The sequence below is a fragment of the Arvicanthis niloticus genome, chromosome X, assembly GCF_011762505.2.
Source record: "Arvicanthis niloticus isolate mArvNil1 chromosome X, mArvNil1.pat.X, whole genome shotgun sequence".
In the NCBI taxonomy this organism is placed as follows: domain Eukaryota; kingdom Metazoa; phylum Chordata; class Mammalia; order Rodentia; family Muridae; genus Arvicanthis; species Arvicanthis niloticus.
Window position 1 is genome coordinate 25951266 of NC_047679.1, and position 27211 is coordinate 25978476.

Below are 27211 nucleotides of genomic sequence, written 5' to 3' on the forward strand. Positions count from 1 at the left end.
CCAGGGCTAAACAAGAGAAACCTTGTCTTGAATAAAGCAAACAAACAAAACTAACAAACAAAAAACAGTATGTTTTTCTTATCAGCCTAAAGGACTTATGTACCACTGTACAGGGAAATAGACAGCCCATGAAGCTAGGTGTGTGGTGGTGCAAGCCTTTAATTCTGCCACTTGGGAGGCAGAGGCAGAGGCAGGTGGATCTCTGTGAGTTTGAATTTGAGGCTAGCCTGGTTTACATAGTACATTCTAGAACTGCCAGAGCTATATAATAGAGGGACCCTAACTAAAAATAGCCCTCCCCCAAACCACAAACAGCAGCAACAACAACAGCAATAAAAAAGAAAGAAAAAAGGAAGAAAAAGAAAAAGAAAGAAAAGATAAAGTCAGCTTATGGATTGGGAGAATATATTTATGAACTATATGTATGATAAATTTATATAAAAAACAAGGACTAATACAGCTTACTACCAGGAAAACAAGCCAATTAAACAAATAGACAAAGGTCCTGAGTAAACATTTTCCCTCAGACAACATACAAATAGCCAACAGGGATATGAAAAAGCATTCAGATTAAGTAGCCATTAGCAAAATGAAAATCAAAAACACCATGAGAAATCACACCATAACTGTTTTGAAGGGTAATTATCAAAAATACGAGCAGTAACACATTGGCAAGGATGTGGAGAAAAGGAAACCATGATAGACTGTTGCTGGGAGAGTATATTAGTATAGCCATCATGGCAAAGAATATGGAGGTTCCTAAAGAAAACAAAAGAAAGGGAGTAAGTAAATGGGGCTGGAAATGTAGGTCAGTGGGATAGTACTTCCTGAGCAAACAGAGGCCTGAGTTTGATGCTTAGTGTGCGACAGTGCGCGCGCATGTGCGCGCGTGTGCACACACACACACACACACACACACACACACACACACAGACTGCCACACAATTCATCAACTACTGTTCTCAAGTCTGTTTTCAAATGTTCCATGCAGTTTTTTTCACAATGGCTAAAATGACTTAAGTGTATGTCAGATAAGTGGATGAAGAAATTGTGGCATACATGTACATATGTACATAATGGACTGCTATTTAGTCTTTCAAAAAGATATGTTACTTGTGACAGTATTGGTGAATAAGAAAGATATTATGCTAAGTGAAATGAAATGATCTAGACACAGAAAGAAAGCTACTATATGATGTCATTTATGTGTGGAATCTGAAAATGTTGAGTACATAGAAACAGAAAAGGAGAAACTAGGGAAGAATGTAGGTCAAAGGACACAAACGTGCATTTATGTAGGATAAACAAGCCTATAAATCTAATGTACTGCAGAGTTTTGGTTAATAATGTGTTGCATATTGAAAATTTACTAAGAGGGTAGATTTTAGACATTCCCTGTATATACATGCGCGCGCGCGCACACACACACACACACACACACACACACACACACGAGCATGTCAGCACATACAATGGTAACAATTGGAAGTGATGGAAAAGTTAAATTACTTGACTCTTTTTATAATTTCAGTATACATGCCAAAACATACATGCCAAACATCATCTCTTATACCTTTAATTTACACAATAATATACCTGTGTGTGTGTGTGTGTGTATGTATATATATATATACACACACACACACTGAGGATTTCTTTGTATCTTCTTAAGCCCACCAAGTCCCCAATTTGACATCTAGGGAAATGCAAAGAGATAGCTTTGTTCTCTTTTGCATTTTAGATTAACATATCTTCCAGAAAACTTGTTGCCATGGCAACAAATTTTCTCTCTCTCTGTAGTGTACTGCATAAAAATAGCTCTTTGTGTTGGAGAATGATGCTAGTAACAGGTTGTTCAGTGACTATATGGCAGGGTGCTTGGTCAGGAGCAGTTTCCCAACATTCCATTGTTTAAAGTTGTGAAATCAAAATGAGTATTGATTTTTTTTCACCTCAAAATGTAACTTTATCTAGCAAATGCAGGTATTGGCGCATACACTGGCACTCTGTTGAATTATAAATGACAAGCCTTCCTTTGCAGGTCAGGTCAATATGACAATGAAAGCTACCCTATGGTGATAAGTAACAGCTTTTTCCTTCTTGAGTTGGTGATGCAGGGTGTGGAACACAGGTTGGTGTAGAGGTGCAGTAGGGGCAATTTTCTCACCAAGAACCCAGCTTTTTAGGTTGTAGGTTGCAACACTGTTTGAGGTTGTATGACTGAATGTGAAGTAATCAATAATTAATTCAGAATCAAATGTGCAACTAATCCTAGGTGTTTTTGGCAGCAGTCCCCCACATCGTATTGCATGCCTCCACTGCACTCTGGTTCTGAACACCAGTGTGCACCTTGTATTCTGTAGCCCATCACACAGTGAAGGCTGTCTGAGGCACCTTGGCTCAGATTTGAGACTCTTGTATGTTATGAATTGTAGTGTCCCCCACACCACCTTAAGTACAAAATGCTTTGTGTTTATAGAAACATTAGTTTAATTTTAGAAAATAATATTTTCCTACTACCAATATTGGGCATATAATTACGAAGTTAATATAGCTTTGGGTTATATTGTGTTAGAAAGTTCACAAATGAATGAATGTTTGATTATAGAAATTGAATTGCCAACTTGAATTTAATAAAACAAAAGTCATATAATAAATTTTGGGTTGTGATTTCAACAATTTCTCAATTTCCTTTAGCATACCTTTCCCATTTTATACTACATATTTTTCTGAAGCAGCATTCTCAGAATTGACAGTGATCATCTGTGTGAAGTATTAAGGATGCCCTATGTCTTGCAGTATCAAATATCCCTCTAGAATTTAATTTTTATGTAAAAAATAATAAGTACACCCATTGCATTAGTTTGCAAATTTACTTTAGTCTTGAACAAATGGTAAAATTATGAGTATACTAAATAATTATTTTAAATGAAATTTACTTATGATTTATTTACAGTGAATATTTGAATTGTAATACTATTAATATACCTATATACTTGGAATTCTATAAATATCTTGGGCAAAATGATTACTAATGGCAACAATTTAAGAAGTCCTACTCTTAATAACTCAGGGTTCTCTGCCTAAGCACTCTGTACTTCTAAATCAAGTAGGAAGCAGTCAGGTTGAGCAGATGAGCACTGAGATATTATCAAGCAATAACTTCTATGGCTTCTTAACTGGAACAGCTCTTTTGGAAAGGTCAGTGCTCCCTGATGGTTTTAGTATTGGCTTCATACATGTAGCGAAGGATGGAATCTGATCCTACTCTTCCTTTTTTTAAAAAAAATAAATTCCTTAGGCAAATGCTTAGAGTAGCACCACACAGAAATTTTGCTATTTTCTTACCTTTCTTTCAGAAATTTGTCTTATATGTAAACAACAGCTTCCTGGTGCTGAAATAAAATGTACCATAGCTTTGAGAATTTTAGAGGCCATTTCAAGAAAATACCAAAGATGGGAGTTTTGCAACTAAAAGCAAAAGCTTTAGTTCTTATTTGCACTGAGTAACTACAGAGATGGAATTACTGCTTTTGCCTTTTCTGTTAGAGTCAGTACACATAATGCCTTCTTGTTAAGAATATAGAAATTGGGTGGGGGTGGGGCTGGAGAGATGGCTACAGCCTATCTCAAATATTCTTGGCTTCAGTTTTCTTTCTGCACCCATATTACTTTTCAATCATAAATGTCCACAACCCTTCCCAGTAAGGCTGAGAGTAATCCATTTTATCATCTCGTAGTTAATGTGTTTCCTTTGCTGGAGTAGTAATTGTAATCTTTCCAGTCTCTTTTTATTTCTAACCATATTGCTTTCTACTCTTGGGCTTTCAGCAAATGTGTAAACATTGACAGTTTAATAATCTAAATTAAGACACCTGGATTGAGATGAATTTTAACACACATGATTACAGTGACATACTCTCCACTGATCAGATTGAACTTAGTTTGCTTGACATAATCAAGTTTGGAACATATATGTAATTAAATATTTTTTCTCATTTTTCCACTTAAAACATAACAGTGCTACTGATTGTAGCCCACATCCTGTAAAGCTTGCACATTTAAAGTATGCAAGTCAATGGTTTTGCTATAGTCACAGAGTTGTACACCTATATCACTACTTAGTTCTAGAATATTTCCATCACTTCCAAAAGAATCCCCATATTCCCTAGTGGTTGCCTCCAATCCTACTGTTACTAGACAGCCACAGAGGCTCTTTTTGTGTCTATGTATTTGCCTATTCTGGACATCTCATAGAAATGAACCCATAAAGTTGAGCGCAGTGGTGAATGCATATGATTTCAGCATGTGGGAGACTGAGGTAGGAGAATCTCTGCAAATTTGGCGTTAATCTGGATTACCTAGTGATTTCATGTCTTTCTGGGGATAGAGAGCAAGAGTATGTTTTAAGAAAAACAAGACACAAAAAGAAATACTGAGCTGGAAAGATGGCTCAGTGGTTAAGAGCATCAACTGCTCCTTCAGAGGTCCTGAGTAATTCCCAGAAACCACATGACTCAGAACCATCTGTAATGGGATCCAATGCCCTCTTCTGGTGTGTCTGAAGACAGCTATAGTGTACTCACATACATAAAATAAATCTTTAACCCCTGCCAAAGCACCAACAAACAAAAAAAGAAATGCAGTCATATAATATATAGTAACTTGTTGCTGATTAACTCCATGTAACATGTTTTCTAGTTCATCTACGTTGTAGCATGTATTAGTACTTTTTATGGCCCAGTGATATGCCATTGTATTACATTTTACATTTTTATTTCTTGATTCATCAATTGATAGACATTTGTTTTAGTCTTACCTTTTGACTGTTATGGATAGTGCTGCTGTGAACATTTGTGTTGGAGTGTTTGTGTGTATAATGTTTCGAAATTATACGTGGGAGTAGAGTTGTTTCACATTCTGTGTGGCTGCCCTTTTGAGGAACTTTTAGACTCTTTTGCAAACCAGCTATAGTGTGTTAATTTTTGCCACCAATGTGAGGCTTCTCATTTCTTCACATCCTTGTTAACAGTTGTTATTGTCTATTGCTTTGAAGTTAGCTAACTTAGTAGGTGTGTAGTGGTAGCCCATTGTGCTTTATCATTTTGGAACAAGGTGTACCTCTCTATGTAGAGCAGGCTAGCCTCAAATATGCAGCAATATTCCTGTTTCTGCTTCCTTAGTGTTGGGATTATGAACATGCACTCCCATGCCTGCCTCATACTGTAGTTTTAATTGGTAGTCCCTAGATGACTTTTAATATTGAACTGCTTCCATTGCCCTCCCACTTACTTGTTTCGTGACAGTTTTATTGTGTATCCTATATATTGGTCTAGAGCTCACTATATAGCTTAGGCTATCCTTGAATTTATAGTAATCTTCGTGCCTCAGGCTCCTGGGTCCTGGGATTACAAGTGTATACCACCATATCTAGCTTGGAGGATCTCCTCACATACTTATTGGATACTTGTGTATTTCCTTTTCTTTTCTTTTTTGAGATAGTGTCTTATGTCTTCCAGGCTGGCCTCTAACAGTATATGTAGTAGAAAGCAATCTCAAATTTGTGACCCTCCTCCCCGTACTCCCCAGGTACCCGGATTATGGCCGTGCCCCACCACACCCAATTTATTTGGTTCTGAGGATCAAAGCCAGACCTTTGTGTGTGGTAGGAAAGCACTAACTGCGCCACTGAGTGAGCTTCATCCCAGCCTTGTATGAATCTTCTTTAGAGACATATGTATACATTTATGTGTCCATTTGAACAATTGTGTTGCTTTTCTTTATAGCTTGAATTGTAAGGTTGTGAAATATGTCCTTACATATATGTCATCAGAAAAGCGATTTACAACAGTTTTCTCCTATTCGATAGAGTTTTTCTTTCCTTCTGGTGTCCTTTGAAACAAGAAAGTTTTAAAAATGCTTAAATTTTTGATCAGGGCTTAAATTTTTTTTGGTCATTTGTATTTTTGATGTCTTTCTTAAAAATATTTAAACTCTGTTTGTTTTTTTTTTTTTTTTTTTTTTTGAGATAGGGTTTCTCTGTGTAGCCCTGGCTGTCCTGGAGCTCACTCTGTAGACCAGGCTGGCCTCCAACTCAGAAATCCACCTGCCTCTGCCTCCCAAGTGCTGGGATTAAAGGCGTGCACCATCACTGCCCGACAAAATATTTAAACTCTTAAAGAATTTAAATTTTATTTATTAGTTTGAGTGTTGGGAAGGGCACATATGTGCCACAGCATGAATGTGGATATCAGAGGACAGTTTTCAGGAGTTGCTTCTCTCTCTAATATGGGTCCTGGGGATTAAATGCAGGTTGGTAGGCTTGGTGGCAAGCATGTTTCCCCACCGAGCCATCTCACTGGCCTTTGGTGTAATGTTTAAGAAACCATTGCCTAATCCAAGATCACAAAGATTTACATATTTTTTTCCTATGAGTTTGTAGTTATAGTTTACATGTTGAAGTTTTAAAGATCCATTTTTAGTTAATTTAACTGTGTTCTGTGAAGTAATGGTTCAAATTTTTGTTTATTTGTTTGCTTTTTATGATTCTTGATCTCATAGATCCCAGGCTGGATTTGAAGTTGCTTGGTAGCCAAGGATGACCTTAAACTTTCTGATTCTCTTGCTTCCACCTCCCCAGTGCTGGGACTTGAGACTGTACTACCTCTCCTTGTTTTATCAAATTCTTTTAGAACCCTGTCTACAATCAGTTGACCATAAATGTAAGAGTATATGGTTGAACTGTAAGTTCTATCTCATTGACATATATTCCTATCATTATTTGAATACCATAGTGTCTTGATTTGTTTCATTTATATTTTTTTGAAAGAGAAGGTCTCAACTATGCAGTCCTGGACCACCTACAACTCCCTGTTTAGAACAGGCTAGCCTTGAACTCACAGAGATCCACTGAATGAGGTAGATTACATGGAAAGACAAAAACTGCAAAATACATGAATTGACCATTGTGTACCCAAAAGGTGGATGGATGTCTGATTCTAAGCATGAATCCTTGTTAGGAAATCTTGAACACTCAATTTTGCTTATTTGACTTTTTATGTTTGAGCAATAAGTGGAAGTCTGAGGCTAAAGCGGCTCCTTCAGTAAGAGGAAGACGTTTGCTAAGTGGTAGAGTGAGGCAGTGGTTTCAGAGTGCTACCTAAAGTACTGGTGTTGTGGGTTTATCCTTCTGCTTTCAGCCCTAGCTATACCTCACATAGTTCTGGATGCTCCCCCAGACTGTGTTACATGAGAATGAACTCTCTTCCTGTCATCATTGTCCGTCAGTTTTTCAGCCATATGATTTGCTCTCCATTTCCTTTATCTTATGTTTCTAGGTTTAAGCCTATTTTATTTAAAGAAAAAGGCCTGTATTACTATTTCTAGTGGAGTTCTGAGTGAGACTAGAGATACGCATGTATGTTCACCCCACTCAGACTATCCACTTAGTCACTGAAGTGATGAGTTTATAGAAAATGACATAGAAAAGAGGCAAAAATAGTTTAATCCATACTTTGCCTCCTTAGTGTTAATGTTGTGTACAAACATAAGTACTGTTATCAAGAATGAAAGAATTGAGGGGCTTGAGAGATGGTTCAGCTTTTAAGAGTGCTTACTTCTTTTGCCTCAGGTTTGAATCCCAGCACTCCCATTGGCCCACAACTACCTATAATTCAAGTTTCAGGGGGATCTGATGTCCTCTTGCCTCTAAAGGCACCTCTACACACAGGATGCACAGAAGCTCACATAGGCACATGTATGTACATACAAGTAAATACAAATTAATCTTAAAAAAGAATAGGAGATTGAGCTTGTCTTAGTTCCTTTTCTACTGCTCTGATAAAGCATCATGACCAAGGCAACTTATAAAAGTTGCTTATAGTTTTAGTGAGTCCATGACATATTGGGGTGCATGGCAGGAGGCACACAGGCACTGGAGCATTGGCTGAGAGTTTACATGTTGAGGCAACAACCCAGGAGGCAGACAAAGAGTTAACTGGAGTGCTGTGGGCTTTTGAAACCTCAGAGCTTCCCCCCAGTAGCACACCTCCTGCAGTAAGGCCCCACCTTCTAATATGTAACAAATAATTCCACCAACTGCAGACCAAGCCTTCAAATATGAGTCTATGGGACCATTTTTATTCAAGAGCTCAAGGGATGGCAGTGCCTGCTCGGAATCTCAATACCCAGAAAATAGAGATGGGTAGATTGATACAAGTTTGAGGCCATCCTGCTTAGTGAAACCCTGATACCTTTTCTCAAAACAACAACAACAACAACAACAACAACAACAACAACAACAACAACAAACCAAACCAAAAAACAAAACAAAGCCAAAAACCAAAAAGCCCAACAAAAACCAAACCTGAAGAAAAAAAGAACAGTTGAGCTGATATCAGTACATTACTACTAATTTTTATTAGAATTCAGTCAGTTTATCTCTCTCTCTTTTTCCTTTTTTGAAACAATGTCTCTTTGTATATCCCTGGTTGTCCTGTGACCCATTGTTTAGACCAATCAGAGATCTGCTTGACTCTTCCTCCCATGTACTCAGATTAAAGGCATGTGTCACTACACCTGATTTTGTCAGTTTTTTTAAACTGGTAGTCCATTTCTGATGTAGAATCTTATCTGGAATCCCTTATTGCACTTACTTTTAATTTGTCTTTAGTTTTTCCCAGTCTGTAACAGTTTCTTAATCTTATATTTATGATACTTTTGAAAAACATGGATTGTTTATTTCATAGAATGTCCCTTCTATGAAAATTTGAGTTTTTCTGATCTCTCTCTCTCTCTCTCTCTCTCTCTCTCTCTCTCTCTCTCTCTCTCTCTCTCTCTCTCTCTCTCTCCATAGTCTGATTCATGTAGCCCAGGTTAGAGTTACTCACTATGTAGTTAGGTTACTCACTATGTAGTTGAAGTTGACATTGAACCCTTGAACTTTTTATCCCCCTGCCCCTTCCTCCTGGGTGCTGTGTCTGGATTTGTTTGATGTTTTCTTATGGTTCAAATACAGTTGAACATTTTGGGGCAAGAATGGTAAAAATTATTATGCATATTTTAAATATCTTATCAGGGATATAATTTTAGTAGGTCTTATTACAGGACATATACTTTGATTTCGTGTTTAAATTGGAATTTGCAATTTCTTTACTACCAAATTGCTACATATCCCTTTATAGTTAAAGAATCTTGGGAAAGAGATGCTTGAAGACAATGCACGTATTCCATTTTTCCTTGAAAATTTGCTCATTCATTTAGTGTTCATTTGTGGGTCAGTCAATGTCATTTTTTAGAGTATTTGTGATAAATATGTGTCTAAGATGACTAGACTATGCCCTACAAAAATGAAGATAAATTATGTTGGAATCCTATTGTATTAGTATGACTCTAGCCAGTATGTTCTCCAACTTCCAGGGCTCAATACAGACACCCTTTCTACCCAGTATGAACATTTCTGGTTATGTAGATGTTTGTCTGCCATGTAGTGACTAAAGGTTTCAGGCTAGCATTTTACTTTGAAGTAATTTCAGAGTGCAGGGACCAGCAATAATACCAGAGTCTTGTATATCCATTGACCTAGGTTTAACATAACATTTGTTATAGTGGCTCTATTTCTCTCCATCTCTCTCCTTTCCTCCTACTTACTTTATATATCTGTATTATACAACTGTTTTTCTCTACAAACTCATTGGAGATTAAGTTGCACATATCAAACTTTCTTGTACTTTAATATGTAAACCTAACAATATGTTCACCTGTTCAATTCTATTATATACATGATATAATTTTAGAGTTACATACCCAGACTTTTTCAAGAAATATGTCCATTAACTAGATTATAGCATTTACATGCAGGTCTTTTTGTCTTTAATTTTATCATATCCAGTTAAGATATGATTTTCATAGTTTTCCACTGAAGCTTTAAGTTAAAAACCTGTGTATATGTATATACTGTTACTTGAATATAGGAAATATGGGCTGGAAATATGTGATATAGCTTTGTGATAGAGTACTTGCCCAGTGTGTATGAGACCCTAGGTTCAATCCCCAGTACTAAAAACCAAAACAAAATAAAGCCCAAAGGAGAAAATTTAATATTAATGCAACCTTCTAGCCTCTGATCTAGATTTCAGATTCCCCAGTTATCCCTGAAACATTCTTTGTTGGAGTCGTTCCTCTATATTATAGGCTGTAGCCAACACGGCGTATGGAATTGATTTCTCATAGTTCTTTCATTTCCTTTGATCTGGAATAGTTCCTGTAAGCCTCCATCTGTTCTTTTCTTTTCTTTTCCTTTCTTTTCTGACACAGGGTTTCACTATGTAGTCCTGGAACTTGCTTTATAGACTAGGCTGACCTCTTAACTTGGGGGCAATCTTCCTTTGTTTCCTTTTAAAGTGCTAAGATTTCAGGAGAGTACCACCATGCCTAGCCTTTTTTCTTTGATTGCATTGGCATTTTGAAGAAGGATATGTCATGACATTATTTTGTAGAAAGTGCCAAGTTTGGGTTTGGTTTTGATTTTTTTTCTGGATAAGTGATTTACCTGTCCACACTATGTCTTTTTGTAATTTTTATCATTTGGTCAAAGTACTATTTAAGCCTGTAGTAATTTTAGATAAGATATACTAGAGTGGTCAATGACATGGAACATCTTACATTAATGTTTTAGATTGAACATTTCTGACTGAAAAGTTTTCAAAAACTGTTCATATCTAAAACTGGGACTGGTGGTGCCAACCTGTCACCCCCAACTACTTGGGGGTTTGAGGCAAAGGGATTACAAATTCAGAGCTTGCTTTTGGACTATAGACTGAATTCAAAGCCAGCCCAGAAAGTTTAGGGAGCCACTGATTCAAAATTTAAAGAAGCATAAAATAAGGGCTAGGAATAAAGCTCGTTGATGCATCACTTGCATAGCACTCACATGGCCCTACATTGACTGTCCACTATAGCAGAGAGACAGATTCAATACACCTAATATGAACTGAGTTAGTCACTATAAAAGTGAATGAGTAATTTAGCCATTCATGACTAGCTAACCTTTCTTCCTTACCCTCTTTTCTTTTTTTCTTTGTTTCCTTTTTTTCCTTTCTCTATTGCCATTTTTTCTTTCTTTGAATCTTTTTTTTTCTTCTTCGAGATAAGGTCTCACTCACATAACTCTGGCTGGCCTGGAACTTGCTATGTGGACAGTCTGGCCTTGCACTCACAGAGATTCACCTGTGTCTGCCTCCTGAGTTCTGGATTTTCTCTAAATCTTTCTTCCTCCCTCACTTCCTCTCTTCTTCTCCTCTCTTCCTTTGTGCTTTTTTTAAAAAAGTATTAGTTTCATGTAGTTCAGATTGGCTTTGAACTTGCTATATAGCATTGGCTGCCCTCTTCTCCTGTGCTGTGATTAAGCCATATGTCACCTCACCTGGCTCTGTTTTAGTTCTTTATGTAGGCATTTGTCTTTTTAAATTTTTAAAAATTTCTAGATCTTTTTCTGCCTCACATCTTAACTATCTAAATATTTTAAATGCATCTTTTTATTATAGTAAAGCATACATTAAATTATCATTTTAATCATTTTAAGCCTACACGTCAATGCTAAACATACTAATAAATATTACAAAATCATTACTAGTATCTGTTTGCACCAGGATTTTCATGTCTGTGATGGTTACTGTTGTCAACTTGACAGAGTCTAGAATCATCTACAAGGCAACCTCTGGACACACCTATGAGGAATTATCTATATTAAAGTTAACTTCTGAGAATGTGAGGGATTATCTTGATTATGTTAATTAATGTGGGAACACCTATTTTAATTATGGGCAGGACCATTCCCTGGGCAGGATAAAATGGAGACGGAAAACAGAGCACTAGCAAGCGTGGTCACTGTCTGCTTTCTGATTGCGGACTGATGTGATCAGTTGCTCCAAGTGCCTACCACTTTCCTGTCATGATGGACTATGTACTGGCTGGTTTTGTGTGTCAACTTGACACAAGCTGGAGTTATTACAGAGAAAAGAGCCTCCCTTGAGGAAATGCCTCCATGAGATTCAGCTGTAAAGCATTTTCTCAATTAGTGATCAAGGGTGAGAGGGTCCATTGTGGGTGGTGCCATCCCTGGGCTGGTAGTCTTGGGTTCTATAAGAAAGCAAGCTGAGCAAGCCAGGGGAGGCAATCTAGTAAGTAACATCCCTCCATGGCCTCTGCATCAGCTCCTGCTTCTTGACCTGCTTGAGTTCCAGTCCTGAATTCCTTTGGTGATGAACAGCAATGTGGAAGTGTAAGCTGAATAAACCCTTTCCTCCCCAACTTGCTTCTTGGTCATGATGTTTTGTGCAGGAATAAAAACCCTGACTAAGACAGACTGTATCCTTGAACTGTGAGCCAGAATAAGTTCCTTCCTTTTTTCTTGAACTGTTTTTGTTCTAGAGGGTCTTATACTGTAGCTGGCACTTCTGGAATCATTATGTTGTCCATATTGGCATCAGATTTTTAAAGATACTCTTGCCTCAGCCTCCCAAGTGCTGGGATTGTACACATGAACTATTATACCTGGCTTTTTATATTCTTTAAACTCTATATTCTGGGTATTTTTCTATTCTGAGTTTGTGGAACTAAAATGAAACAGCTTCCCAATTGAGCATTGAAAGAGATATTTTTTTTCTTTTGTGGTATTGGGATTGTACTTAGGGACACACATGTTAGACAAGCACACGACTACTGAGCTGTTTCCCCAGTCCTTTTTTTACTTTAAATTGGAAATGGACTCTTAATAAGTTTCCTAGGTTGGTATTGAATTTACTCTGTAACTCAGTTAGTCTTTGAACTTGCAATCCTTCTGCCTCAATCTCCAATGTTGTCCTTAGTAGCTGGAATTATAGGCCTGTACCACTGTTTCCAGTGGAGGGTTAGGGCATTAATTCACTTTTCTGGGAATGGGCAGGCATTTCATCTAGGCAGCACCCAGGGTAACAGGGCAATAGGCCCTGCTATTCCTATTAGCAGGAGTTGACTAGAAGTAAAGCTTTCTACTTGCTGAAACCAACACACTCCAAGGCACTCAGCCAGTGGGAAGGACTTTCTTTCCGCTATTTTACTTCTCCACTTCTCTCTCCTCTTCTTTCTCCTTCTCTTCCTTTCCTTCCTACTTTGTTTTCTTTTCTTTCCTTATCCCTACTTTTCTTTTAGAGACAGAATTTTAATGTGTATCTCAGACTGGAATTGAACTCACCTCAACTTTGAGGTGATCCTCCTGCCTCAGCCTCTCTCACAGGCTAGGATTATTGGCATGTGCCCCTATACCCGACTTGATTCTCATTCATGCTCTACTCTTGTCTGAAGACTCAGGCTCCCTTGTTATTACTTTTGTGGTTGTATCAAAGTACACGCAAAACATGCTAACTATCTGTTTTGGGTGCCAAAAGGCACATCTTAGTGTCTTGTAGTGAGCATTCTCAAAATTGTGTTGGTCATGGATGGGGGACACACATGTCTGCTGTTTATTACTGCTCCATAGGGCATTGGGTGGTTGAAAATGGAGGTTCTGTTTCCAGGATGGCCTCATCACCATTCTGTGATTCTCAGTGACTGTGGTTAGTCTCTCTCTGTGCTGTGTCATGTCTGTCTCTAGGGCTTTTCATATGGCTTACACCTTGGATACTCATACCACTGTGGTCCCTGGGTACTTGTACTTCTCAAAGGGCATTGATATAGTGAAGCTCTTTATTTCAAATTCAACTCAGTAGTGGTAAAACTATTTAATATTGTCATTTTCTTTTCTTTCTTTCTTTTTTTTTTTTTTTTACAAAATATATATTATTTTAATAAAATTTTATTTAATTTTTTATTAATTCCTTCAGAATTTCATACAGTGTATTTTGATAGTATTTAACCCCCTAGCTTCTCCCAGATCCCCCTACCTCTGCACACACCCATCTTCATGTTTTCTCCTTTTATTTTCAAGCCAGTTGAGTCTAATTTGTGTTATCTAAATACTCTTGGGTATGAAGCTGCCTTGAAGTATCATCCACCTTATTGAAAACTGACCCTTTCTCTCCCAGAAGCTACCAAATGCAACTACTTCTTTAGCTAGGGCTGGGAAGTCCTTCCACTCCCCACCTGTGGCTCCATGTTGGAATTTTGACTGTCTTGAGCTTGTGTATGCTGTTACAATCTTATGAATTCACATGTGCAACTGCCCTATTGTGTCCAGAAGGCAGTCCTTCCTTTTTAGTCATCTGCCAGGTTTGATTCTTACAACTTTTCTGCCCCCTTCCTTAAACATTCCTGAGCCTGGGGGTGAATGAGTATGCTATAGAAATCCTATGTAGGGTTGAGTACTCTGCAGTGCAGTCTCTTATTCTTTGCACATTGACCAGTTGTGGGTCTCTGTTTTAGTTGCCATTTGCTGTAGTAAGAAGCTTCTCTGATGAGAGTTAAGAGATGAATTAATCTATGAATATAGAAACATGTCATTTTAGAAGTTGTTTTAACACTATGTTCATCTAGCAGAATAATAGTATTGTTCCCATAGGTCTAATCATAGGTCCTAGCTAATCATAGGTCCTTGGTTCTAATAATGGTGTTAGATATGGGTTCCATTTCATACAGCACACTTTAAATTCAATAAAAAATGGATCACTCCCATAATACTCATGCTACCATTGTACCAGTGAGCAAAGCTTGCCAAGACAGGAATTGTTGTGGCTCATAGTTTTATACCTGAGTAGGATTAATGGTTATTTTTCTCCTTTGGTAGCATGCATAGAACTCCTAGCATTATGAAAGCTAGCCAGTAGGTATAAAGCTTCCATGTCAGTACCAGCCTACTTTCTCTATGTTTTATGACTCAGTATGTGGTATATTCAGCACTAGGTACTACTATCAAGTTCTAGAGGGTAACCAAGAACAGTGACAAGAGCCTGTCATATATTCTCACTAGCCAACAAGTCAAAAAGAGGTAGCCTATTCTTGGTATTGAAGGTTTAATTTACTAGCATATGGTGTCTAGTTGGGCTCTTGTTACCCTGTTATAGGGCAACACCTTTTAAATTCTAAAAACATATGTGTATATATTTCAGATCGTCTATTGTAGGTTTTCATATGCCTTTTCTTGGTGTGAGTCATCTCTCTCCATATTTCTTCTTCTACCTTGTCATCCCATCCCCAATCCTATTTAACCTTCTCTGTTCTGTTTTTCCCCTTTGTCTTTTATATTACTGTATTGCATAGCTCCTCTCTTGAAAGCTCTCTCTCCATGTCCCCTTACTAGTTTCCTAACATCTATGGATATTTCCCAAGTTTGCTTCATTAAAAAAATAGTCCATTGATTCCAATTTTTGTTGCCCAAATGCTCATAGATGTCTCCACTTGAGTATGGTTGACCTATCAGGATCTACACATTAAAGAAATCTATGACTCTCACAGAAATAACCAACTGTATGTACTGTCTATACCTCTTCAGTTAGGGGTTAAAACTTGTAAGCCCTTCCTGTTCCATGCTAGCCTATTGACTGGCTTGATCTTGTGTAGGACTTGTGCAGGCAACCACAACTTCTTTGAGTCTATGCATGCAGGGATCTTGTTTAAGTGGAAGACATCATTTTACCTCTTTTTCCCCAGGTCTCTGACTTTTCTAGTATTTCACTTCCTCTCTCTCTCAATGGTTTCTGACCCGTGTGTGTGTGTGTGTGTGTGTGTGTGTGTGTGTGTGTGCGCGCGCACACACACTTGTGGCTGTGACCTAGATCTCCCATTTGTGGTGGAGCTCCACAGATACTTGTTTTTTTTCTTTTGTCATAAACTAGTCAGGATAAAAACCTAAAGGAAAGAACAGTGCTTTGCCTTCTGTGCTTTGTGTGTGGAGGATGGGTTGTTTAAAGAGCACAGGCTCAATTTTTTGACTTGATTTGGATTACTGAACGCCATCCTTCAGAAACAATTTCCTAATGCTTTCTCAGTCATCTAGCATGAGCACAAGCACAGACCTTTTTTTTCTTTCTTTTTTTTTTTTTGTTTGTTTGTTTGACTGGAAATTTACAACATCAGAAGTTCCTGATTAAAATACAGACATCTATAAAGCTGGAGCAGGAAGTGAACTTGATTGGTTCCTCCCAGAAGCCTGCTGGTCAGATGGCTAGCCACGTGAGCCCCTGGGCTCTCAGCTTAGCGTGACCAGCTCTTCTGAAGAGGTAGGATGAATGGCAACGGTGTTGTCAAAGTCGGCCTTAGTGGCCCCCATTTTCACTGCGACAGCAAAGCCCTGCAGCATCTCGTCACACCCAGTCCCCTGCATGTGGATGACAACCACCTTTTCCTCTTTGTTGGCACAAACCATCTTCATGACGCATCTCGTTTTCCTCGTGGTCACGGCGTGATACATGGGGTAAAGGCAGTAGAGTAGATTTTCACATTGTCTTTCCTGAACTTAGGAACAGCTTCATCTTCAGTGAGCCCCACGGTCCCAATAGGGGGGTGGCTGAAGACCACGGTAGGGATGTTGTCATAGTCTAACTTGGAATCTTGTTTGCGTTCAAAAAGTCTATGGGCAAGTTTCCAGCCAGCAGCGATTGCAACTGGGGTGAGGAGTGCTTTCCCACAGACGTCTCCCACGGCATAGACGCCTTTGACATTGGTATTCTGGAATTCGTCGACTAGGATATGGCCTTTTTCATCAGTCTGAATGCTCAGTTTATCTAGATTCAGACCCTTAGAGTTTGGGTCCCGTCCAATGGCCCAGAGCAGGCAGTCAACATCTGGAATCATGGTCATGGTGGGTTTCCTACCAGGAATGGCAGTAACCTCTTGGAGTTCCAAGCCCGATGGTGTCTTTTTTACTTCCTTAACCAATAGCATAGGCTGGCCTTAAACTTACTCCATAGTTCAGACATGTCTTGAACTCATGATCCTCCTGTCTCAGCTTACAGAGTAGCTGGGAGTTTAGATCTAAGCCACCAGGCACATAGTAAAACCAGATGTTTGTGTTTTCTGTTTTGAGATAGACTCTCAATCTGTATCCCAGACTGACCTCAAATCTGTATCAAAATTTCTGCCCAAGACTCCTAAGTGCTGGAATTACAAGCTTGGTCCATTATACCTGTGAGAACTTCAACACCTCCACACCAGCGTTTTCCAGCTCCTCAGTGCAGTTGGAACTGATGAGAGAATCAAAGCTTCTAAGAACCTAATCATGCCGGATCATAAGAGACGTCCTAGAACCCAGGGCCAAGAGGATGCCCGCAGTCTCCACGGCAATGGAACCGGCACCCACGATGACGCTGCGGCTGGGCAAGTCTTCCAGCTGAAAGAAGCCGTCACTTGTTATCCCAAGGGCACCTGGGATCTCGCTCTCATGAGGAACCGTGGGCACACTGCCTGTGGAGATCAGGATGTGCGGGCGGAGCAGTAAACGTTCTTCAGTTGACTTCTACCGTGGGTGGAGGACCATCTGAGCACAGACCTTTTACTCGATAAAGACAAGATAATAATAACAAGCTGGAACATCTTCATAATAAATACATTTGCATAGCTTTTCAAATTCTAGGTTATTGAAATTCTGTCAGCTTTGGCTGATTGCCATGTTCCTTCTGCCCTTGGGTTTTCTTTCTTCCTTTTGTTCCTTGAGCTATTCCTGATGACTTCAGAGGGATGCTTGGAGCTCTAACAGGAGGAGTGGCATTGCTGAGTACAAAGTGGTAAGGGGAACATGATGCTAATCCTCCTGAGGCTTCAGTAGAAGAGTGCCACGCCATCTTAGTGTATATTTTACAGGTAAGGTAAAAGTATAAAAACAAAGATAAAATGGTCTCTTAAAGGTCAGTATCTGATTCTCTACCTTCTCCACCATAGTAACAATAATTCAAAACAAGCTGTTCCTCAGACAAGAGCAAAATAGTAGCTCTGGATCTTTTATAACCATGTGTTTATCACTTGTAGTGGAGGGTTTATCTTTTTTTTATAATTAATTAACTATTTAATTAATATACCAAATGCTGCCCTCCATCCCCCCTCATAGAGTCCCTCCCCTTTCCCCACTCTCCTTCTCTGAGAGGGAAGGGCCCCCTGGGTATCCCCCCATGCTGGCTCATCAAGTCTCTGCAGGGTTAGGTATATCCTCTCCCACTGAGGCCAGACAAGGCAGCCCTGTTGGGGAACAGGTTCTACAGTCCAGTCAGGCTACAGCTTTAGGGACAGCCCCCACTCCAGTTGTTGGGGGACCCTCATGGAGACTGAGCTGCACATCTGCTACATATGTGCTCAGGGCTCAGGTCCAGCTCATGTATGTTCTTTGGTTGGTGGCCCAGTCTCTGAGAGCTCCCAGGGGTCTAAGTTAGTTGAATAAGTTGGTCTTTCTGGGGAGTTTCTATCCCCCTCAGGGCCTTCAGTCTTTCCCCTAACTCTTTCATAGGAGTCCCTGACCTCTGTCTAGTGTTTGGCTGTGGTTGTCTGCGTCTGTTTCAGTCAGTTACTGAATAGAGCCTCTCAGATGACGGTTGTACTAGACTTCTGTCTGCAAGCATAATGTAATATCATTAATAGTGTTAGGGATTGGTGCTTGCCTGTGGGATGGGTCTCAAGTTGAGCTGGTCATTGGTTGGCCATTCCTTCAGTCTCTGTTTCATCTTTGTCCATGAATTTCTTTTAAAGACAAATTTTGGGTCAAAAGTTTTGTAGGTTGGTTGGTGTCCCTATCCCACCACTGGAGTCCCCCCTGGGTACAGGAGGTGGCCTCTTCCTGTTCCATGTCACCACTGTTAGGCATCTTGGCTAAGGTTACCTGCATTGACTCCTGGGGGCTATGGAGGGTTTTTCAAATAGGAAAAGTGATGCTGGTTCTCAAGATTAGTAATCTTGAGGTATTCAATATTTGAGACAGAATTATCAGGGAAGGTGAGAAATTAGTGATTCCTAGCTTCCAGCTCCTTCTCTTCTGTGGGTAAATCAATAAATAGTTTTTGATGTAGTAAAAGAACAAATTTTTTGATAGGCTTTGACCGACTTCAGAGTGCCATTTACACAACAGACAAATCACTGAGTTTTCAGAGTTTAATCACATCCCAGATCAGGGTTTTGAGTACCTGGAAGTAATCCCCTAGGATTATTTTGAATGGTCAGATTAGAAGGTTTCTGCCATGACATATATTATGTTACGTTGTGCTTCAAAATTCTTTACATGGTGTCAAATAGGTGGGAGGATTTAAATAAATTCTCTTCAGTGCTTCATGGGATGAGATGATCCAATGGGAGCTGAATGTTTTCAATTAGGACTTTTTTTTTTTTTTTTGGTTTTTCGAGACAGGGTTTCTCTGTATAGCCCTGGCTGTCCTGGAACTCACTCTGTAGACCAGGCTAGCCCCAAACTCAGAAATCCGCCTGCCTCTGCCTCCCAAGTGCTGGGATTACAGGCATGCGCCACCACTGCCCGGCCTGAATTAGGACATTTCTATGGTTACCATTAAGCATGCCAAAATTCATAGCCATAGGAGATTTTTTTTACATCTTTCAATATTGATTAAGAAATCTGAGAACAATTTCAAGAAATGTGGGATGTAGGTGGAGGCTAAATTCTGAGGATAGTATAAAATTTGCCTTTTCTCCCCTGGTTAAAGGATAGTTCAAAAATATTCTAGGCAGTCAGTCAAAGTCAATAACAGGATTTCCATCAGGAGATAGTCTAGAAGAAAAGGTAACATAACTTATATCTTTCATCTAGGTCTTGTTTCTTTAATTATTAACATTTAGTTAATGTTATTTATCACTTATTTATTAACATTAGCTTTCTTATGAGACATTGGTGGTATAAAATGAGAATTTTGACCCTTTGTATATATGTGTCATTTGCAGAAAACACATTCTAGATATTGTTAGCTGACATCTTTAAATTTATATCTGTCTTGGAAACATTTACATTGTAGATTACTTAAAAAAGAGAGGCTAATTCTTCACCTTAATTTTCATCTCTCTGAGGATCTATGGGATGGAATTCAAGTGGACCCTGGCCTTGAATGGAGAAAAAAATACATCATTTTGATTAACCATGGATGTTCAATGTTTTCATCAGTCAGTGATGTAGCCAACAGATGATAGCACACAGCCTTAGTTGTGCTTTTGTCTTAGTAAATGTGGCATGGTTTGAGTGCCACAGTCTCATAGGGAGTGGCACTGTTAAGAGGTGTGGCCTTGTTGGAGTAGGTGAAGCTTTGTTGGAGGAAGTGGTTATAGGGGGTGAGCTTTGAGGTCTCAGATACTCAGGCCAGGTCCAGTTTTCACTCTCTGTTCCTGCTGCCTGCTGCTTAGGATGTAGAACTCTCAGCTCCTTTTCTAGCACCAAGTTTGCCTGTGTGCTACCATGTTTCCCACCATAATGACAATGGACTGACCTTCTGAAATGTGAGCCAGCCCCAGCTTTCCTTTATAAGAGTTGCTGTGGTCATGGTGTCTCTTCACAGCAATAGAAACCCTAACTAAGACAGTAGACCGCAGATGTTCTCATAACTTCTGCAGATGAGGTTTTGAGACAAGAGTTGCTCTGCAGCACAACCTAGCTTGGACTTTGCATCCCTCTTTCAACTTCCTGAGTGTGCTTTACAGGCATGTATGATTATGCCCAGGTCTGCTGCAGATACCTTCAAGTATCATTTTAGCTGATCATTTCAAATTTTGGCAGTTACTAGAATTATTAGAAACTCTTCTTCTTTTTTTTTTTTTTTTTTGTTTTTGTTTTATGAGGCAAGGTCTCCCTGTATACCTTTGGCTGGCTTGGGACTTGTGGTGATCCTTTTGTCTCTACCTTCCATAGTTTTTATTTTAAATATCATAATAAAGAACACATTGCTATATCATCACCTAGTATTTTGTAATGTTTTATTGAGTTTTCAATATAATCGGCTTCTTTTAAAATGCCTATTTTTTGTACTTTGAAACAACATGCAGAAAATTTTGTGTGTGTAGCCTCTCTCTGTCTCTCTCTGTGTCTCTGTGTTTCTGTCTCTGTCTCTGTCTCTGTCTCTCTCTCTCTCTCTCTCTCTCTCTCTCTCTCTCTGTGTGTGTGTGTGTGTGTGTGTGTGTGTGTGTGTGTGTGCATGTGCATGTAGGCCAGAGGTCAACTATGAGTATTATCCCTCAGGAACCATGCACTTGTGTTTTTGAGATGCTTTTAGATTGTAGAGCTGTTCTTTAGCTTAGCTTGGTGGGGACCTATCTGAGGTTTCTCCATGAAACCATGAGTAGTCATGGAAGGGACTGAGAATGCAGAAAACAGGCAAAATGATTGCAGAGAGGTAGAAATGAAATGCTCTACTTGACTTTCTTCCCAACACACTGTTCTGTAAAAAGTGGCAAGTGAATTTGCTGTAGTGTGAGATTATCTTTTTGGTATTTTTTGGTTTCGTTTTTTGAGACAATGTTTTTTTCTGTGTAGCCCTGGCTGTTCTGGAACTCACTCTTTAGACCAGACTGATTGTAAACTCAGAAATCCACCGGCCACTGCCTCCTGAGTGCTGGGTTTAAAGGCATGAGCCACAACCTGTCAAGCACAGAAGTTTCTTATGTCTATGGAACACAAATTAGCATTGAAGTGGAGTGTGTGTTGGGTACATAAGGGTTGGATTCTTGGTTTAAAAGGCGTGGTGAGTTTTAATCAGTTTTCTGTGACTATCCTTCATGTTTAAAATATCCATGCCTATGGATATTTCAAGGGTGGATAAACTGCGTTGCTCCTTAAACATCACTGGTCCCTTCTTATTGTTTGCTTTGGCTGTGGCTTCACTTAGCATGTGGCCTGTGAAGGCTAGAAATGTTTTGTCTTCTTCCAGGCAGAAGTGTTTCTTCTTCAGTGCTGGGGATGGTGCTTTGGCCTTGTATGTGGTAGACTAGTGCTCTAACTCTGAGCTACTTTCTCATCCCTAGGCAACAGCTTGAAGATCTAGCAAGTGGTTTGCTTTATTTCTTTTTCTTTCTGTAATGACAACTGGTGATGTTGCAGGTCGACTCAGCTCCATTAGTGTAGATACTAGAATGATAGTGATGTTGGTCAGAATCCCTAGCAAGTATGTGATGTTATTTTAAGTTTTTAAGATTTGTTGACTACGGGAAGCTCCCAGAGACTGAGCCACCAACCAGGAACATACATAGCTCAGTCCAAGGCCCCTGGCACATATATAGCAGAGGTCTGCCTCGTCAGGCCTTAGTGGGACAATATCGGCTGAGAGACTTGAGGCCCTAGAGAAGGGGGAGGCCTGATTGGGGGGGGGGGGAAGCATTGTTTCAGAGGCAAGGGAGAGGAGCAATGGAATGAGGATCTGTGGGAGGGGCTACTGAGAGAAATGGCAACGACTGGAATACAAATAAATAAAAAAAAAGATTTGGTGATTATTTGATATTTTAACATGGTAGATCTCAAGCAGATACACCTTGAGACATCTGAGAATGTCTGCTGATATCTTTTGGTTGTCACAGTTAGGGAAGTGGTACTGATACCTAGTGAGCATAAGGTCCAGGGTGGTTAGTTCTCAAAATAAAGAATTACTAATTCCAAATGTTAGTAGTGCTAAGTTTGAGAAATGCTACATTAGTGTAACCTAGTTAATAATGCAAGGATATTGAAAAGATTAAATGGAATAAATTATATAAAGCTCTTTGGCACACGGGATGACCTTTTGTTTTATAACTATGTGACAGGGTCTGGCAACAGCTCTGAGTTCTTCCCTTGCCTCTATGGAAAATTAGTCTTTTTTAGACTTCCCTAAGGATCAGTATTATTTAATTGTTCTTGTGTTTATAAATTGAGGCTCTGAAACAAAAGAAAAGTCATTTATTCATCTTAAAAACTGAGGGAATTGGCAGGGCTCGATGATGTTTGCCTATATTCAAGCCCTTAGCAGGAGAATCAGGAAGTGGCTTTCAGGCCATCCTGGGCTATGTACTACGTTCCAGGATAGCCTGGAAGGGAAGGAGGGAAAAAGGGTGTATGTGCTTGCACATGGCGGGGGAGAAGGAGGAGAAGGATAGGAGGGAGGAGGAAGCAGGGGGAAGATGAGGAGGGAAGGAGGAGGAGAGGAGGAGGGAGGAAAACTAAAATTAAATGCTTTAGTACTAGGTTCTTTGTGTATAGCTTGATTTATTTTATTTTTTTACAGCACTCTTTAAAATTGGTATTCCCATTGTCATCTCGTTTTTATTAGGGAAATAGGAGACACTCATAGAGTATATGTTTGGTTGGCCCAGGATTTGAAGTGCATTTGTTTGCCTCCAGATACCTATTCTTGCCATGCTGTGAACTACATTGGTTTCAATGATGGCAACATTGATATGTAACAGTTGCATGTTGTCTTAGGAGGAAGGTAGCTTAAAGTTTACAAGGTTAAAAACTGAGCAGCTATTATCTCACATCATTTCTGTGAATTAGGACAGGAGAAGATAATCTGGGTGTTCTGGTTTAGGGTCCTCTTTGAGGTTGCAGTCAAGATGTATTATAGGGCTGCAGCTATCTGATGGCCAAATGGAAGTTAAAGATTCATCCACTTCTATGATGACTCAGTTCTACAGTGCTTGGCGGGAGGCTCAGTTTATCACCATTTGGGCCTTTCCTTATGGCTGCTTGAGCACCTTCAGCCATTATGACATGATTGCTGATGCCCCCAGAGTGAGGGATCTGAGAGAGACAGAAGGGCAGAAGTCACAATTATCTTTTATGATCTAACCTCGGAACTCTCATGTTATCACTTTTGCCCTCTTTTGTTGGTCACATTGTTGACACAATGTGGGAGATGATGGTACCAGGCACTACGAATACCAGGAGGTGGAGATCGTTGGGCTCCATATTAAGATCTTTTGCCACAATTATCAAAACATAAATTATATTTTATTTTTAAGTTTTATAATTTTATTTTATACTTTAAAACATTCAGATTGGCTAGGTGTAGTGATACATGCCTTTAAATCTCAGCACTGGGGGGTTGGACTGGGGGGAGCAGAGGCAGGCAAATCTCTGTAAGTTGAGGCCAGCCTGGTCTACATAGAGTTCAAAGATAGCAAGGGAAACATAGGCCCTATCTCAAACAATTAAAATATGAGTGAAAATATAAGTTTAGTTTTGTAAATATGTAGAAAATGGGGAAAATAAAATAATATAAAAGTTATAGTTAAAATACTTCATTTGTGGGGCTTAAATATATAAGTTGAAACATACTTGTACAGTGTTATCTCTGTATACATATACAGTGTGTGAGCTCAGATCATAGTTATTGATGTGTCTGTCATATTTATAATTTGTGTCAGGAGCATTCAAAATTCTCTCTCTAGATATTTTGAAATGAACACTCAATCACTGACAGCTACAGTTACTCTACTTGATATTGAACATTGGAAGTTATGACTTCTGTGAAGCTGCATCTCCAGACTTATCAGGCAGTCCCACCCTGTTACAGGAGTTATCTTTCAGTGAGATATGCTAGCACAGCCATTTTAAACGAAGCTGGGTGTTGTTATGTAGTACTGACTGGCTCCAAACTCATGCCATTCCTTCTGTACATGATCCCAAGTGCTGCTATTACAGTCATGCACTACCACACCCAGTTTTATTTGCTCTGGGGATTGAACCTAAGGCTTTCTGCATGCCATGTACTCTGTTAACTGAGTTTTATCTCTAACCCTTTTTTGCTGCTGATTTGATGTGCATGAATGCCAGCTAAAGTGTAGATGCAAGTTAATGTGTGGTGTCCATTAGTTCCATTGGCTCCTGGAAAGGGACTTTGAACAATTAGCCCTGAAATCTTCCCTATATAGCTTGGAAATTAAATTAGGTTTTCCTAAAAATTGAGAATGTCAACTGGCACTTTTCCTTACTCAGCTGAGCTATACTTTTGCTTAATATGCTAGGCTTTGAGCTTTCAGGAGTTGGAGGACTGTACCAGGGTGCAAGGTACATGGATTTACTGTGTCTGATCATGCACCCACAGAAGGAAATGGTTTCCACCCTAGGAATCAGTACATTACTCCTAACCACTGTTGAATGCAGTGGCATAAGACTTCCCTTCCATCGAGTATTTTTCTTTTTTCTTTCCAAATTGTGTTTAGTTGACCATGACCAATTTTCGCCCAGCTCTGGCTCACTCACTTTCCTTCTTGACTCCTGCTGTCCCAATGTCGTGCTTCATTTACACAGTGATAGCTTTTTTTGATTTTTATCTTAGTTTGACACCCTGTGTGTCATATTTCCTTTCTTAGATATAGGGGAGATTGAAAAAAAACTCCATGATTTGAAGAAAACTTACAAAAGCAATAAGCACTGTGGAAGAGACAGTCTGGGTTTTATTTTTTCCTGTAGCTAGAAAGGTGCTTTCCTGATGGGAAGGCGTTCTCATTTCACAGTGTAGGTGGCAGTGCAATCATGGTCGGGCAGGTTGCCAATACCTCTTTTGTTTTAGATGTAGCTGGGTCCAATGTGCTTACCATAATTAATATAGGTTAGAGTAAAAACAAGATATAATGACATAGTTGTCTTATATAGGTTAGTGGTGTGGGAACAGAGTTGATGATGCCCAATATTTGAAAATTGAGAAACTAGAGGTTTTTATAATTTTAAGTTACCTATTATCAATCTTTTTTGGTCATCTTAAACTCTTAGCCAATGCTGTTTTCTAATACAGAGGTTTTATGGGCAGTTGTTTTGAAAATGGGCTATGGTGAGGATTAAAATTGATTATAAGCATCCATTTGAAAGACTAAAAATGTTCTATCACAGAAAATTTCATGGAATGTATATATCGTCTTTCTGCTTTGAGGAGTAGCATTCCTAAGAGCTGACTTATTTTGGGCTTTCTGATGTGTGTCAGCTATTGTGGTTCATAAGCAGTTTGTGTGTGTGTGTGTGTGTGTGTGTGTGTGTGTGTATAGATAATGTTATGTTGGGACCTGGGTGGAATATAAATCTTTTATTGGCCTAAATCTGACTTTAATCCTTTGCATGGCTCTGAGAGAAAATCAATTTCCTCTGCTCTGTCAAGATTTTTCAGGTCAGCGCTCTTTGGAAGTCTCCCAATTCTCTTAGATTAAAATAGATTTTGTTTCTGTGCTACATACTGGTATCAGTTTGTAGGACATTGGGATCTAAAAAGTGAGAAAACAGAGGCTGACAAGGTATCCATGCATTCTTCTATTTCAGCTAACTTTTTGACACACTTCACCTTTGAGGAGCCAAGGAGTGTATGTGCTTTCAAGGGCATCGTCTGGGGAGAGGTTGTTAGTGACACTTGGTAGGTAAGGCTGAGCACTGTAATAAGTTCTGCTTCCTCACTTGCTCACTAGAACTCACCTGGTCACTATAATTAGCCTGCTCACCAAAAATGAATGGCTTAGGCTCTCACTACTATGGTTTTTTTTTGGAAGTAAGAGGACCAAGTCAAACTTTTATAGTTTCAGCTCTACAAATCCCATCTTTTAGGACCCCAGTCCCCAGCTGCAAGCAAACCAGCATGGCATGGTAGTGAAAAGCAGAGGGTAGATGGTTTCAAACTGTTGTGGGGTTTTTTTTTTTTGAAGAGGAATTGATTTATCACAGAGATGTAATTCCTTGCTGTCCAGTTGTGCTAAAGTAGGTGAGTGATTCTGTTGTGATTTGACTTTTAAAAAAGGACCCAAGACCATATATTTTGAGACTGTTTTGATAAAAACAAACAAACAAACAAACAAAAAACAAAAAAAAAAAACCCAAACCAGAAAAAGCAAAAACAAACCAGCACTAGTGTTTCTCTTCTCTTTTTCTGGAAAATGCAAGGATGTCTCCCACCTCCAGTGCTGCGGATTGAACATATAGGGTTCCCTCATATTAGCCAAGCATCCTATACCTGTGCTAGATTTCCAATCTTTTTGTTAAAAAATTAGAGTCTTGTATAGTTCAGGCTGGCTTTTCACTGTGTAATTGAGGATGACCTTGAACTCTTGATCCTTGTGTGTACCATGCAAGTGCTGGGATTATAGGAATATGTTGCCATGCCCAGCTCTTAGCATATCTCCCCCTTGTTTGTCCAGCCTGAGCTTGGATCTTCCATGTCCTTGTTTCTGCCTCCCAAGTAGCTGGGGTTTACAGGCATGTGCCCACCATGCCCAGCTCACAAGGACTGTTATCTCTACTTATCCTTCTACCCAAGTTACGTGTTTTTTGTCTTATATTTAGTATACTACATGGCATTATTTTATGCAGGCATTTTTCTTT

The 27211-nt window shown here is 39.3% G+C and overlaps 1 protein-coding gene and 1 pseudogene across 11 annotated transcripts in view; one reads left to right on the plus strand and one right to left on the minus strand.

Moving 5' to 3' along the window:
* Reps2 (RALBP1 associated Eps domain containing 2) overlaps positions 1 to 27211 on the plus strand; it is a 226836-nt gene that overhangs the window by 19648 nt on the left and 179977 nt on the right. The window lies entirely within an intron of this gene.
* On the minus strand, positions 16160 to 16794 carry LOC117694204 (glutathione reductase, mitochondrial pseudogene; annotated as a pseudogene).